Raw genomic sequence first — 14,832 nt, forward strand, 5'->3', positions numbered from 1 at the left:
TGGTGTGGTAAACTTTTGACAGCGAGCATGCGCATTTAATTTTAGGTACCAGATACTTGCGTTCAAATGCAAATAACGCTTTCCTTGTTGTTACTAAAGGAATAACAAAGATAAAAAAAATATGATGGATACACTTCGTGTCAATGCACTTAACACAGTATAACACTTTCTCTTTTTATTATATACTGTTAGAGTAAAATATCCTATTTTCAATTATACATAAAACACCAAATTATTAGTACAACGTGGTGAGGTCGCTAGCAGTATAGAACATGTTTTAGGAATATACTCGCAAGATAGACAATACAATATACTTAATGTTTAATTTGTTGAGTATTACTAAAATTAATATTTACATTACTATTATAATTATATCAAATTATATTGTCATTTCTCTACTATCAAAACTCCTACTTAAGCAATATTACCTATGACATCTGACATCTCTTCTGTTTTAGAAAAAATAAAATGTTTAATTTTAATTTTCTTTATTAATATTTACAGATAATAGACTTACAAACTTATTGAAGATTATAAATAATAAATTTCATTGCTTTATAAAACTTGCCAGATATAATTAAAAGAACAAATCAAATCATAGCTTAAACAAATAAAACAGTACACAGTAAATATCTGAGTCGGTAGGAGCATCCTTCTTGTCTGTTTTTTTGCTATATTCTTCCATATCGAGAACAGGAGAAAGTCACTGTGCACAATTTTATTTTTACTTGCATATTATCAAAAATTATAGTTGCACTACGGTTTTTTAACAACCGTAATATATAATTTTAACTAAACACCAATATTTGAATGAGGGACGGCTGTAGCTCAATGACAATGTACTGGCTTAAAAAGCTAGAGGTTCCGCATTCGATTCCCGGAACTGACACCAAAATTTTTCAATGCCTAATTTAATTGAGCCGCCACCGTGCTGCGAAAGGCACGTTGAGCCGTCATCCTAGCTACGTAAGTGGTCTTTAAGTCATGTTAGGGGCGGTTGAGTCACTGGAAAACCCTAACACTAGACCTTAGCCAGAAGGTTTCACGAACTTTAATAGAGACGAAATAATTTTTGACAAAATGAGAAGTTACGAGTTATTCAAAATTAAGTATGATGGGTCTTAATTAAGTTTTGAAAGGATTACTCAACGTTAGTCGGACTACAGGTCACCGCAGGAGGGAAAGAAAGCAAAACTATAAATAACCACCGCTTCTAGCTAACAGCGAAATAACTCTTTTATGTTCATTTTATGTTTTCTGAAAATAGCTATTGTTAAGAATTTTATTAAAATTAACGCTTAAAAATACAGTTCACTAATAAAATGTTGTGACGAACTAACTTTTCTGTTTTTTCGACAAATTATACACATATTGAATAACATATAATATAGATATTGAATAATATAAAGTAATCATAATAATTTTATTTGTTCCTTTCTTCTTCTTTCCTTTATCAACAATTATTCGTGTTTGGTGATTACATGAGAAAGCGATGAGTAGATGTCGAAAATTTTAGTACTACAAACGTAACTCTCATCTTTCTGTATAAGAGATAAAATAATAAGTTTTGGCCAGCTTAATAATGTTCTTCTACTCTGCCCTGTCGATTACTTTCCTTCTCTGGCTGATAGTCATGGTTTTAAGGTCCTCCTCTACATCGTCTATCCACCTTTTACGAGGCCTTTCTTCTGTTCTATTTCTTTGGGGCTTCCATTTCTTGATTACTTTTACCGTTAGATTCTGTGACAATATTTCTAAATGACCAAGCCACTTTATTTTAAGTGACTTACAAATCCTGCGCTCTGTATTAATTGTTCCAGCTCATGGTTCAGTTTAATTCTCTACGAACCAAATATCTTTCTAAATATTTTGCGATCAAATATTATTGCGATCATTCTCAATTAATATTGATCAGTGATTAAGAGATTCCACGTTTCGCATCCATACGTGACCTGGTCTAATAACTGTTATGCAGATTATGAGCTTAGACTCACGAGTTAGTAATTTATTTTTCATTAAGTATGTGTATAAAAGTGCTTATTGCTTTTAAGAATCCTTTCTTGTATTTCTTGACTGATGTCATTTAATATAGAGCCCAAACAAAAGAAACACACAACCCAGGGTGACGAGTTACGCCTGGTACACAGATGGGTCTAAAAATGCAGAAACGTCTGGTGTAGGAATATTCAGTAGTGTTGGAAGTGAAAACATTTACATAAAGTACGGAATATTCCATATTTCCATAAATGGAAGATACATAATAAACCAATTGGCGGCATTACGGTCGGTTACCGTACTGGAACCAGCAATAATAAATTATCAATTTGGTATTTCTCCTAAGAGAAGGCACTTAGGAGGAGGATTGGCTTGGTGTTCTAGCAGAGGTTGGAGTAAGGGGTTACTATGTGATTCCAGTGCTTCATGGTGCTTCGTGTTGTATTTAGTAATTACATCCTGTACGAACGGGATTCTTAGGTCTTCGTGAAGTGTTAGGTTTGACACATACCAAGGTGCATCAGCTATCGTTCGGAGTATTTTTGATTGGCATCTTTGAATTATGGCTGTGTTTGACTTTCTCGCACATCCCCAGAGTTGGATTCCATATGTCCAGATAGGTTTTATGACGGTTTTGTATACAAAGATTTTGTTTTCAAAGCTCAGTTTCGATTTCCTGCCTACTAACCAGTTTAGATCTTTCATTCTTAGGTCAATTTGTTTCCGCTTCTTAAGAACATGTTCTTTCCAGGTGAGTTTTGAGTCAAGATGTATTCCTAGGTATTTAGTGCTAGAGGATTGGGGAAGTTGGATATTATTAAGTGAAACTGGGGGACACGGGTCTCTTCTCAAGGTAAAAGTCACTTGGACTGATTTTGTTTCATTCATTTTAATTCTCCACTTGTAAGACCATGTCTCGATTTCATTCAGTTGCACCTGTAGAATGTTAGATGCTATAATTGGATTTTCGTCGGCTGCAAGGATGACAGCATCATCTGCAAACGTGCCAGTGATGGTTTCATTAGTGGAGGGTTGATCTGCTGTGTATAGCACATATAATATTGGTCCAAGAATGCTACCCTGTGGAACACCAGATTTTATAGGAAAATTATTGGAATTACTTTCATTCACTCTTGTTCGGAATTCTCTCCCACTCAGATAGGATTTTAACAGTTTCAGTTACGTGATGGGTAAATATTTCTTGATTTTGAAAAGCAGGCCTGTGTGCCAAACCAAAACCCTTATTAAAGGCTTGACTAACATCTAGAAAAGCTGCTGTGCAGTAGTGTTTGCTTTCCATTGCAGAATTTATGGTGTGTACTATTCTATGAAACTGCTGTACTGTCGAGTTTTTTTTTGTCGAAAGCCAAATTGGTGGTTGGGTATCCGTTTCTCCGTATTGGGATCTGAGTTAATTTTTTGTAACAGTAACCTTTCAACCATTTTGGATACGACTGGTATTAGGCTTATTGGCCTATATGATGAAACCTCGTCTGGATTTTTTCCTGCTTTTGGGATTAGTAATATTTCAGCTGTTTTAAAGAGCTTTGGCCAGTAGTTTAATCGTAGAATAGCATTGAAGATGAGAGTAATCAGTATGATTCCTTTATCTTGTAGTTCCTTCATCATCTTGGGTGTTATTTTATCCAGACCAGGAGCTTTTCTAATGTTACTGCCTAAGATACTTTTTAACTTGGCACTTGTCATAATAATTAGGTGCGAAAAAAAAAACAGAAGCAATTTTTAAAAATGACGTTTGCGCATGATCCAATAATAATAATATTGTTCTGAAACTGTTTTGTTGTGGCATGTCTAAGTTACATACTACAAACGGACGTTTGAAGAGGTTTACTCTCCGGACGCTGGAACTCACTTAAGGCATGGGTGTATGTTACTCAAATAATAATAATAACATTATGTACAATCTTTGTTAACTTTATATATTTTAAAGGGTTTTTACCCTAATATTTTGGTGGCTCAGGCATGTTAACCTGTAAGTATAATCATTTTGCTTTTTTAACCTTAGTCAAAATTTTAAACCACGTTTGCTTTAATTAAATGGTTTATACTTATTTTAGGTATTTTTAACCTGATGATGGAACTGTTGTTCCGAAAACGTTCGTGTTATTTGATGTAGCCCTTTTAAGGGTTTTTTAAATATACCTACCCATTTACAAAGATTTAACCTCTTTTTTGTGATACGTGGTATACAGCCAGCTGCAGGAATTATTTTCATTGTGGATCTTATTGAACAGTTTTGATTGGGTCCACAGAATTGGCAGTCTAGGGAAAACATGGTTAAAAATTAAAACAGTGGATAATATTATTGTTTTATTGCTGTTCTATAGAATACAATAATATAATACATTCGAGATAGCAATATATTTCACAAAAAATCAGTCAGTATAAACAAGTAGGTACAGCATCATTTTACAATGTGGTCGAAATTTTCTACTATACAAGTGATATGCCTTACAATTACATTCTTTTAGTATGAAAACACATAAATAACGAAAAATTAATAAGAAATATTTTTAAACATGTTTTATATGTTTTAAACATGTTAAAATGTTTTATACAATAATATAGGTATGTACTGTGAAATATATGTCTTTCAAACATTTGAGAATACCGGGTGGTGAATCATCAAACGGACCATAGGAAACTTAATGGGAAATTCTAAACTGTTGAATTCCTACTTAACTTAATATTTTGCATCAAAAATCTTGTGAAGCTATTTGTAGAGGACTGAAATCTCTATTTAAAATAAATGTTAGAATTGTTTTAAGAATTAAATACATTACAAAATTTTGCAAAAATATAATACATTTGTCCTTAGCCAGAGTTCTATATTCTTTGGTCAGCGTATTGTTGTAAAAGTTAGGCCACACGTGGTGCAGAATATGTATAATCATGTATAATGGATTTGGTCACAATGAAGTTAGGTATTACAAATATTTGAATTGTCAATATTTTTATTCTATGATATATTGTTTAAAAAACAACAAAGTTACTAAAATGTACTTAGTTGAGGTGCAAGTCGCAATAATAATGATGTTTTATTCAGGTAATAGTGCACGCACTGACAGTTTTTTTATTTAGCGTAAGATATCCCCACAGACCAATTCCAAGTCGTTCAAAAATTCAAGGAGTATAAAAAAATACTGGAACCATGATTCATAATGGTACTTGTACAAACAATATACAAGAAATTTAGAAAATCAAAACGAAATCGACGTATTAACAGCAGTAGTTTAAAATAGTACAATAAGTTCTTGAACCATTTTCACATTTGTCACAAAATAGTGGATTATTTGAACATTTGTTATAGTTTTACGTTTAGACATTATCATAAATTATTTTTTATTCGTTCGTTAAATAATAAAAATGTTCAGTTACAATTTATTAGGAATCACGGTCCCAATTTTTTCAAACTGTGACTGCAATGTGAAAGTTTAAACTCGACATTCTTATTTCAAATGCCTCACATTTGTTGCATTTCATGACAGGTTTTGAAGACTGTAAAGAAAGTGATAGATGTTAATGATCTCATGAGAATAGTAAAGATAGCAAAAATAGCGCAATGTTTATTTATTAAACACTTTTATAGATACTGATTTTAATGGCGACAAAAAACAAAAATCGCATAAGAAAGCTGCACTCTTCATCTCTGAAACGCTTTTTGATTTTTGTCGATAGGACATTCTGATCACAAGATATCAAATTTTTATCTCGTCCATTGATACAAATTTTATTTAAAATTGATTTGGCGCGCGTATACGTGTCGCTTTAAGTGATATTTTTGAGAGAACGGTTTATTTTACAAAAAGTGCTAATGAACATTTTTGTTCAAAATTGTCTCGGCTATATTCTTTATTTGAAAAAAATTTGTCTACAACGCACACATTCTTGGTAAATCGAGTGTTTCCGTTTTTCCCCTACTAGAGGGAAGACTGAGGTAGGAAACTCAGCTTGTTCGTATGATTAGAGATTCAGTGGCATTTTCGTCTCTGACGACTGGAGTAAAAATAAATTTATTTATTTATAATAAAACTAAAGCATCTCTGGCATTTGCTAATGCGTTTTTATTTAAATGGCTCTATTCGATATACATCGGATTAAAAAAAATGAAAAAGTTGCTTTATTGGAAGCCGAGAAATTACATTTTTTTACGTACAGCGATTTTGATATTTGAAATTAAATTTTCTTCAACCTAATTTTTTTATTTAGATTAAAAAATTATTATGCGAAATATGTTAAATCGATTTTATTGAAATTTGGTGTGCTGTTTTATTATGTTGTAAAGATTTTCCAGACGAATTGTGAAGATCCTAAGTGGTTAAAAAACATTGAATAAAAAAAGGCTCTTTTTGTATTTATTGATATTTTGCAGCAAGGGCAATAAATTGAAATATTTTTAATCAGCCGTATCTTATAGAAAATTCAATTGTTGCTATTTTATTTCATTAAGAGTTTGCTCCAAAATAAATTGTTTTAAAGTTTTAAGCAAGGAAAGTAGAAAAAATTGATGTTTTTAGTAATTTTTAAATATTTTAATTTTTTTATTAATGTTCCCTACCTATTTGGATGACGGAGTCAACTTTTATTACTGAAGTAATCTAACTATTTCTGCAAAAGTCCGAATGCCACCTCTCACATCCAAATTTAGTCGTTTTTTCACAGATCTGCTCTAATCTATTAATTCGTAGAACAATTTGTTTTCAATCTAGATTTCTGTCCTCTGCAAAATTAGTATCTCATGATTTTTGATGTAAAATAATTAGGGAAGCAGAAATTCAACAGTTTAAAATTTGCCATTGAGGTTTCTATAGTCCGTTTTACGATTCACTACTGCTCAGCGGAAGCTAAGAATACGTAAGAATCATGAGGTATATAAAATGTTAATTGTGTAATCCGCTGCCGCTCACATTTTTTTTGGAAAACAAAAAGTATGACGTCACTATCAGTAGAATTCTGAATTGTTCCGATCCCAGCTTAGTTCATAGCGAAGGATTCTGTACCATATAAAGGTACGTAGCGGCTGGTAATGCAGATCCAATGATTACCAAAATGACATCAAAACAGGATTTTAATGGTCTGGCCCTTGGGCCCCAGTAACTATTACCATGTATCTCTTCACGATATACAATTCCATTGTAACAATATCAGCATTCAGCTCATATTTAGATGTATTCATTGTATCCACAAGTAATTTGGCTAATTTTTTATGAGAAATACTCATCCAGAAATAATCGGAGACCATCTTAATCACTCGCTTCAACACAACTTAGAACAGCAACTGGTGAAATAATTTAAATGGATAGCCAGATTAATATGCCAATGTGAATGATCCCGATGATAGTCAACCACAAAATAATAATTGCTGAAAACTCCGATCAGTTTATATTGGAGATGGATCTTTGGAAAAAACTTGGAGCAGTACTGGATGCTAAGAATAGACTCCTCAAGGTCAACGGTGAAGAATTCCGTTTTCAAGAAGGACAATATGTTGTCCGCTTACTAACTACTTGTGACGTAACTATGCTCAGCCATCGTGAAAAATTCTTTAATTCTAATATAAACTCCATTGAACAAAGCAATTGTTCTTTGGATGCCTTTCTTCTATACTTTAAAATCAATGGGAAGGTCCACATGAAATTAAAATGAAAAATACATGGCGTGATACCATAATAGATTAACAAACTGTTACAAAAGAAACCAAAAATTATCCACATAAACCGACTTAAAACAGATGCTGGCTCAACGGAATCTCAAGAACTAAGAACCCTTAAACATCAAAACGTAAAGAATTGCCTACTGAGCTTGCACGTCAAATTATTTAGACAGAAAAAGGATCAGACTCGGCGTGATTATCTAAGTAAAAAAAGATCCTTTTGCCTTCCAGGAAGAAGTCTACATAGCTCATTGTGTCGCCCAGAACCTCCACAAATAGTTTGTGAATAATCAGATGACTATCAACCAACTAAGTTATTCGATGAACTGCAAGCGAGTTCTTTTTACCAGTTATATGATTATCATCTCTATCTTTAATATCACCTATACTCAGTCCCAACTGATTAGTGAATGTGATAATTAATTTTGTGCTATGTTGGTCAAATTGTGACATCGAGTGGAAGTGGTTGGAAGTTACTCACCAAGGGAAGGAACCAAGAACACGTGCTCACTCCAATATTCATTATAACTTAAAAAAAAAAAATTCTACATAAATAAATCACTATTTCCTTTGGCCACGCTATAACTTTAGAAAAGCTTGACCGATTTCACTCATCTTTTTTTTTAAGTTTTTTAATACTCTGTAGAAGATTCTTAGGGAAGAAAATTGATAAATTTCAGAAAACTTAACGATTATTTAAATTTTGCGCGTTTACCAACTTCTACTATACAACCAAGTATACATGCTCATAGCCAATATTTTAACAAAATAATATTCATATGCAGTTTAAACAAAATAAAACTGCATCAATTAAAACAAAACTTTATTTTTGAGATTTTATAGATTGGTATTTACAAAAGGAAAGTTTTTAATAAATATAAGCACACTCCCTTTATTCATTTCTTCCTTTTTCAATGAAAGAAGTTAATCAAGTTAATCATTAAGTATATTTAAACTTTTAATAGTAACATGTAGGAATTTTTGTGCTGTGTTTAACATTATAAGAATATTTTCGTTTTCAGTAATTGTTTCAGCACTTAATTTATACACCTGTGCCATCTATCTGTAAAGCTCCTAAGGTTTTAATGGATAATTTAATTTTTTAAGTGCTTTTTTCTTTAACTCATTTAGTCAAGAGATGCCGGTAATAATGCGGATTATGATCGTTGTTTTGATTGAAACTTAAAAAACCCAAAAGATGTATTTTTTACTTTAAAAAATCAATAGTTCTTTAAATAAAATTGTTTTATTGTTCAAATATTCTTCTTTTGTTTAATTTGACAGGAAGAAGGGATATTTCCATGAAAAGTGATATAAATTTCGAACACAAAAGGGAGTTTTGGTGTACCATTCAGAGCATCACTCTTATCGAGTTCACAGTGCACTCTCCATTCAATCAGGACGTTAATCCAGTTTTTACTTTGTTAAGTGAGTGTTTTGAGAAGGTTTTTTCAAAACTAAATTATAAGAAGAGTTAACAAGGATTGCAGAATAACACGTGACATACATGGTTATATAAAAACACTGCGTGGTTTATAATCAATGGTTAAACACACAAAGAATTAAGCTGGATTTATAGTTTGACAGACTGTAAACGTAAACGCACTGGAAAAAGATCAACATAGAATTTTGTGTGTTCTTATTTATAAATGAACATAAACGCATGACGGAACGTAAGTGAAACGGAAGAGTTGAGCAACTTTCATCTTTTACAGTGCGTTACTTGCGTCTGGCCAATCAAAAGAAAGAATTTTGTGCTGTCAACCAAAGTGAACTGTCTGGCCCGCCCTCCATTTTGTAAAGTTGTTTATCAACATATTCCAACTTTGATTTTGTTGATTATTTGTTACAATAGACGTTAATAATTTATAAAAGGATATCATAGTATCATGGTCACCACCTTTAGCCACTGTTTCTACTCATGTGCAAAAATTCCACTACGTCGATTTATAAATTGAAATAATATTTACAGTCCGTTTGTTACGTCTCCTGTGCGTCTACAGTCCGTCAAACTATAAATCCAGCTTTAAGCTCATCTAATGATGAAATAAGACGATCAAAATAACATGTAATTCAGCCATGTTAAAATGGAACTGACTAGGACACATACGAAGAATGGAAGACAACCATTGGGCGAAGCGAATTGTTGAATGGCAACCAAGAGCTGTTATAAAAACATCAAGGAAGTATTTTCTTTAATATCAGTTGAATTTTGATTTGAAAAAAAAAAAAAAAAAATGTGCGAGCAACGCGACATGAAGTTGAACGGAATCGAAATTAACAACCAGGAAATGGCGTGTTTAATCCCCATTGAGCAGCATTCAATTATGATGTAGCAATGGTCTTTTTAGGAGTAAACCGCTGACCTGTAATTATATAATAGTAAATCCCTTAAGAATTCCATTATTTTATTCCTGATTTGTTTTATTTTTTGATTTAGAGCTACATATATTAAATAAATAGTAATGTACATTAAAATGAAATAGTCAATATACAATGAACACAGAAGTATCGTATAGAATCTAGTAGTTCTTAAAATTATAAAATGATCTAAGAACTTCCCTTAATTTAATATTTACATTATATTTATTACATGTACAATTGTTTTAAAATATTATGTACAATAATTATTTATTCATTCATTTAATTGTCACAACGATAGCACGATCACAAAAAAGTTAAAGTAAAATAGGTGAATATTAATGATGTTAAAAAAGTATACGGCAAGGTTTAAACATTGAAAAAGTGTTATATAAATGACTGCTTTAGCTGTAGCGTTTCTATAGAAGTTTTTACGTGATTATTAATAGTTATGCAAACAGCTTTCATTCAAAAGTTGCCAAGTTAAATTTTTCCCCAAATATCTAAATTTCATTGTAGTTAGCTGATTACGATAATCACTCAGTGTTACGTCTTAGGAGAAAAAGCTATCTCACTAGAAATTACTGAAACAACTCTTTTTAATACAAAAGATGTAACATTTTATTTTTCACAAAGTAGGTCACAAAAATCGATATAATTTATATCTTTTTGCGTTTTAAAATAGTTTAAACCACTACGAGGTTTTGTTTACTTTAGCAGAAAGGTGTTTTCTTTAAAATGGGGAACTATTTACCCTCTCGTTTTAATCCGTTTTGCGGAAATATTAGAGGAGTTTTTGAATAAAATTTGACGAAATGTAGTTTTGATTCGTACTACGCATTAGAACACTTGATGACCCTGATATTGGTTTATCGGTTTAGGGGAATTGGTGAACAAGGGACTTCTAAGAGAGCACCGAGAAAGGTGGTGAGCTGCCAATCGCCGGTGGCCGAGAGCCGCGGGACTATACCTCAAGCAGAAGGATGGAAGAATAAGCCGCTACCTGAGCGAAACCTGCAGCAAAAAATAATACCGGTGAATTATGAGTGTGCCATAAAATACAAAAGTGAGATTAAAGTTGCGTTTCCCGTAGCGTTTAGTTATCGTATCGTATCAGACACCTTACGTATCCGTTCAGTATATTAGAAAACAGTATTTTACGGATGCCGACCGTTACGGAAAGGTCGAAACCTGTTGGTACGGATAATGTGAATTAGGAGTCCGACGTTTTCCCCTCGTTGTATTTAGGTATTTGTTTGATTTTGATACAGAGTATTTAAAAAAATAATTTTCGAGGCTATTTTGTCATTTATGCATGTGTTTTTATTGTTTTGTGATAATTAAACACGGAAGTGATAAACAATTAGGACTTTCGCACGGAAGTGATACCTCTTCTTTTTTTAAAAATACTCTTTGGTTTGATATGTACAGTTTAATAGTACAAGTTAAAATGGATTTCTAAAAATTAATTGAACTCGTACGCGGTGAAGAAATTTTATATAAATACAATAATAAATGCTATTATGATGCAAATAAAAAAGAAAACATTTGGAAAGGCGAGAACACATCTTCACCGCACCAAACTGAAACGTTCTATGTACGAAAATGTGAACGCGCAGTCCGATTGCTGAACTAGAAACGCTACGTGCATGATAATATGCCGCGTCCTTTAGTTCTGGGTTCTCAATATTATCTTTTTCTATTGGCCTTTATGGACTAGATAAAAATCATACCGGTATAGAATATTTTGTTGATAAAAATCAGCCGCAGTCTATTTTGCATAAGTTGGTGGTAAGCAGAGAAAATGACAAGAACTTCAAACAGTAAGTAATCTCATTTATTATTCAATTTTTCTGATGAAGCAAGTTACTCACGGTATGCTGAATTTTTCGATGATTCTGTGCTACAATGAATTAGATAGATAGATAGATAGATAGAACGTTTATTGACCACTTTACATAAAGTTTGAAGTCCGTATAAAAAATACAATAAAAGATATAATAATGTAAACTTAAAATTAACTTAACCATATTGGCTAAAGTAATATACATATGTAAGTATTAGCAGAAGAATTAAAATTAAAAATTTAAGATAAAAAAATCTCTAACCAAAAAAAAAACAAACCTAAACTGTCACATAAAAAATCTTTGAAATATGGAAGTAACAAAAATGTGCAAATAATTAAGAATATTCCCGAATCGATGACTAAATAAACTAATACATAAAACTTAGTACATTTTAATAGCAATAATACAATGTGATATGTAGATAGTAAATCGACAGTATTCTGACCAAACTGGGTACACGTTATAAAGGTGTATTGAGGTATTCTGTCTTTGAGTAAAAACAATATGTTAAAAAATGCTTTCTGATCCTATTTTTAAACAGTGGTGGAGACAGAATTTTTATTTCGTTAGGCAGATAGTTATACAAGTGAATATCAATTGAATTCTTTGTGTTCTTTGATAGTCTGAATCGTTGTGACCTAATTAAATCCCTCGATCTTGTTAGATGATCATGTAATTGGGAGTTTATAGTAAACTTATTTTTATTATCGTGAATTTCCAACAGTGTTGCATACATATAAAGCGAAGGTAGAGGCATAATACCCATGTTCAAAAATAATGGTTTACAATGATCCCTTAAATCCGCTCCAGCAAGTATCCTCACCACCTTCTTTTGTAATTTAAATATTCTGTCGGCATGACCAGAGTTGCCCCAAACAGCTATTCCATATTGTATATGACTATGAAACAATGAAAAGTAACACATTTTAAGGGTACTTTTAGGTACCAAATAAACCAGGTTACGCATTATAGAGGTAGATGGTATAACTATCGCCCTTATACAATAAAAAAAGTGGAACAGTAAGCTGTACTCTAGAGTAGCGCGGAGATTCGTTTATACACTGTACCTTACATTTTCTTCTAATGTCTTCACTTTTTTTTCGATCTCTTAGCGTATTTCCTGTAATTATTCTCAGTACCCTCATCTCTACCGTTTCCCGTAGCCTTTGCTTTGTGGCTGTGTCGGGTCTTGTTTTTGAGGCATATGTCATTATTGGTCTTACACTGGCTTTATAAATTCTTGACTTCATCTCAGTGTTAATGTGTTTGTTTCGCCATATAGTTTTATTAAGGCACCCTGCCAGTTGAGAAATTGACTGCGCATAGGTACCTGACAGATTCTAGAAGACCATGTTTTACTGTTTAAGGTTATTCTTGGAGACAACACAACATTTATGCATGATAATGCTCGGTCCCACACTGCTCGGATAGTTACTGAGTATTTTGACGAGGTTCAAATCACATGATTTGTTTGGCCTGCTCGCAGTTCAGATAACAATCCTATAGAATATGTTTAGGATGAGATGAAGAGAAGTTTACGGAATCATGTGCCGGTAGCCAAAAATTCAATAGAGCTTCGCGACATATTCTGATCCAAAGCATGCCTCTTCGTTTGCAAGATGTTATCACTACAACAGGAGGAAATACTCGTTACTAACGTGGTTAAAATTTTTTCCGTTAAAACAAAAAAAGCACTTCCAATTAAAATTGTCTCTTTTCAATATTTGGAATTACAATGAAAATTGTTAATAATTACTTTCAATAAACTTTGAAGGAAAAAAACGTTGTTTTCTTTAAGAAATCTGTTAGTAAACTAATAAAATCAAATTACGAGGTGACCCTAATTTTATGCTCCGCAGTGTAGTTTGTAAGGAGCTGTGGACACACACATCGCCGTTGTTTCGTTTCGACGAGTCGACTAATTAAAAAAATGCCGTTAAAAATAAAATAAAACTTGAACATAACTTGCTTTTTTCTGGCTCTTAGTCTAGTTTTTTTGGTACTAATCGGACCCGCATTCTAAATATAACAACTTATTTGAGAGAAAAGATCCCTATGGATATCTCTAGTACAATCATAATGGCTGTACAACATAACAAAAACTCGCTTACTGATCCTGGACATCGGAGACCAAGATCCGACAAGAGAGGTGATTCCCATGACCACAGGGCCTCCCGGGTCGTTAATATGCAAAATCCCTGTGAAATACTCAATAACACACCTAAAAGAAAAATCCACACGAATTGTCTGAAGAGAATATCCACTTGAAACTAGGAGTATGGCTCAATCAGGAAAAATCCAATGCACAATCAAAGAAATGGAACGCATGAAAATAGCAATAATGGGCACAAGCGAAATGAGGTGGCCTGACTCAAGTTACTGTGACATAAAAGAATACAGAGTATTCAGGATCAAAAAAAGGTAAATATGAAAATGGGGTCGGAATTATCACACATAAAAGTATAGCCAAAGATGTCAACAACTTTATACCAGTGAACGATAGAATCCTCTTGTTACAAATAAATACGTCACCGATGAACACTAACATTATAAAAGTCTATGCACCCATAGCAGACTACAGTGATGAGGAAAAATCAGAATTTTACAAACAAATAAGCAACCTTATGAGAGATATACCGAGACATGACTATAGTCATGGGAGATTTCAATGCTAAAATAGGTAACGGAAAAGGAGGCCAACATATTGGTCCCTATGGATTAGGAGAGAGAAATCAACGAGGAGAAACAATGAGTATCTTTGCAGCTGAACATGACTTAATCGTGCTGAACACATTTTACAAACTACCAACTAGACGTGACCTGTATACGTGGAAATCACCTAGAGACAACGGAGAAGACATTATTATAAGAAACCAAATAGACTATATACTTGTTAACAAAAGATATCGAAATAGTTTCAACAGTGTTACAACCTACCCAGGCGATGATTCAATC

This window comes from Diabrotica undecimpunctata, chromosome 3, assembly GCF_040954645.1.
Source record: "Diabrotica undecimpunctata isolate CICGRU chromosome 3, icDiaUnde3, whole genome shotgun sequence".
In the NCBI taxonomy this organism is placed as follows: domain Eukaryota; kingdom Metazoa; phylum Arthropoda; class Insecta; order Coleoptera; family Chrysomelidae; genus Diabrotica; species Diabrotica undecimpunctata.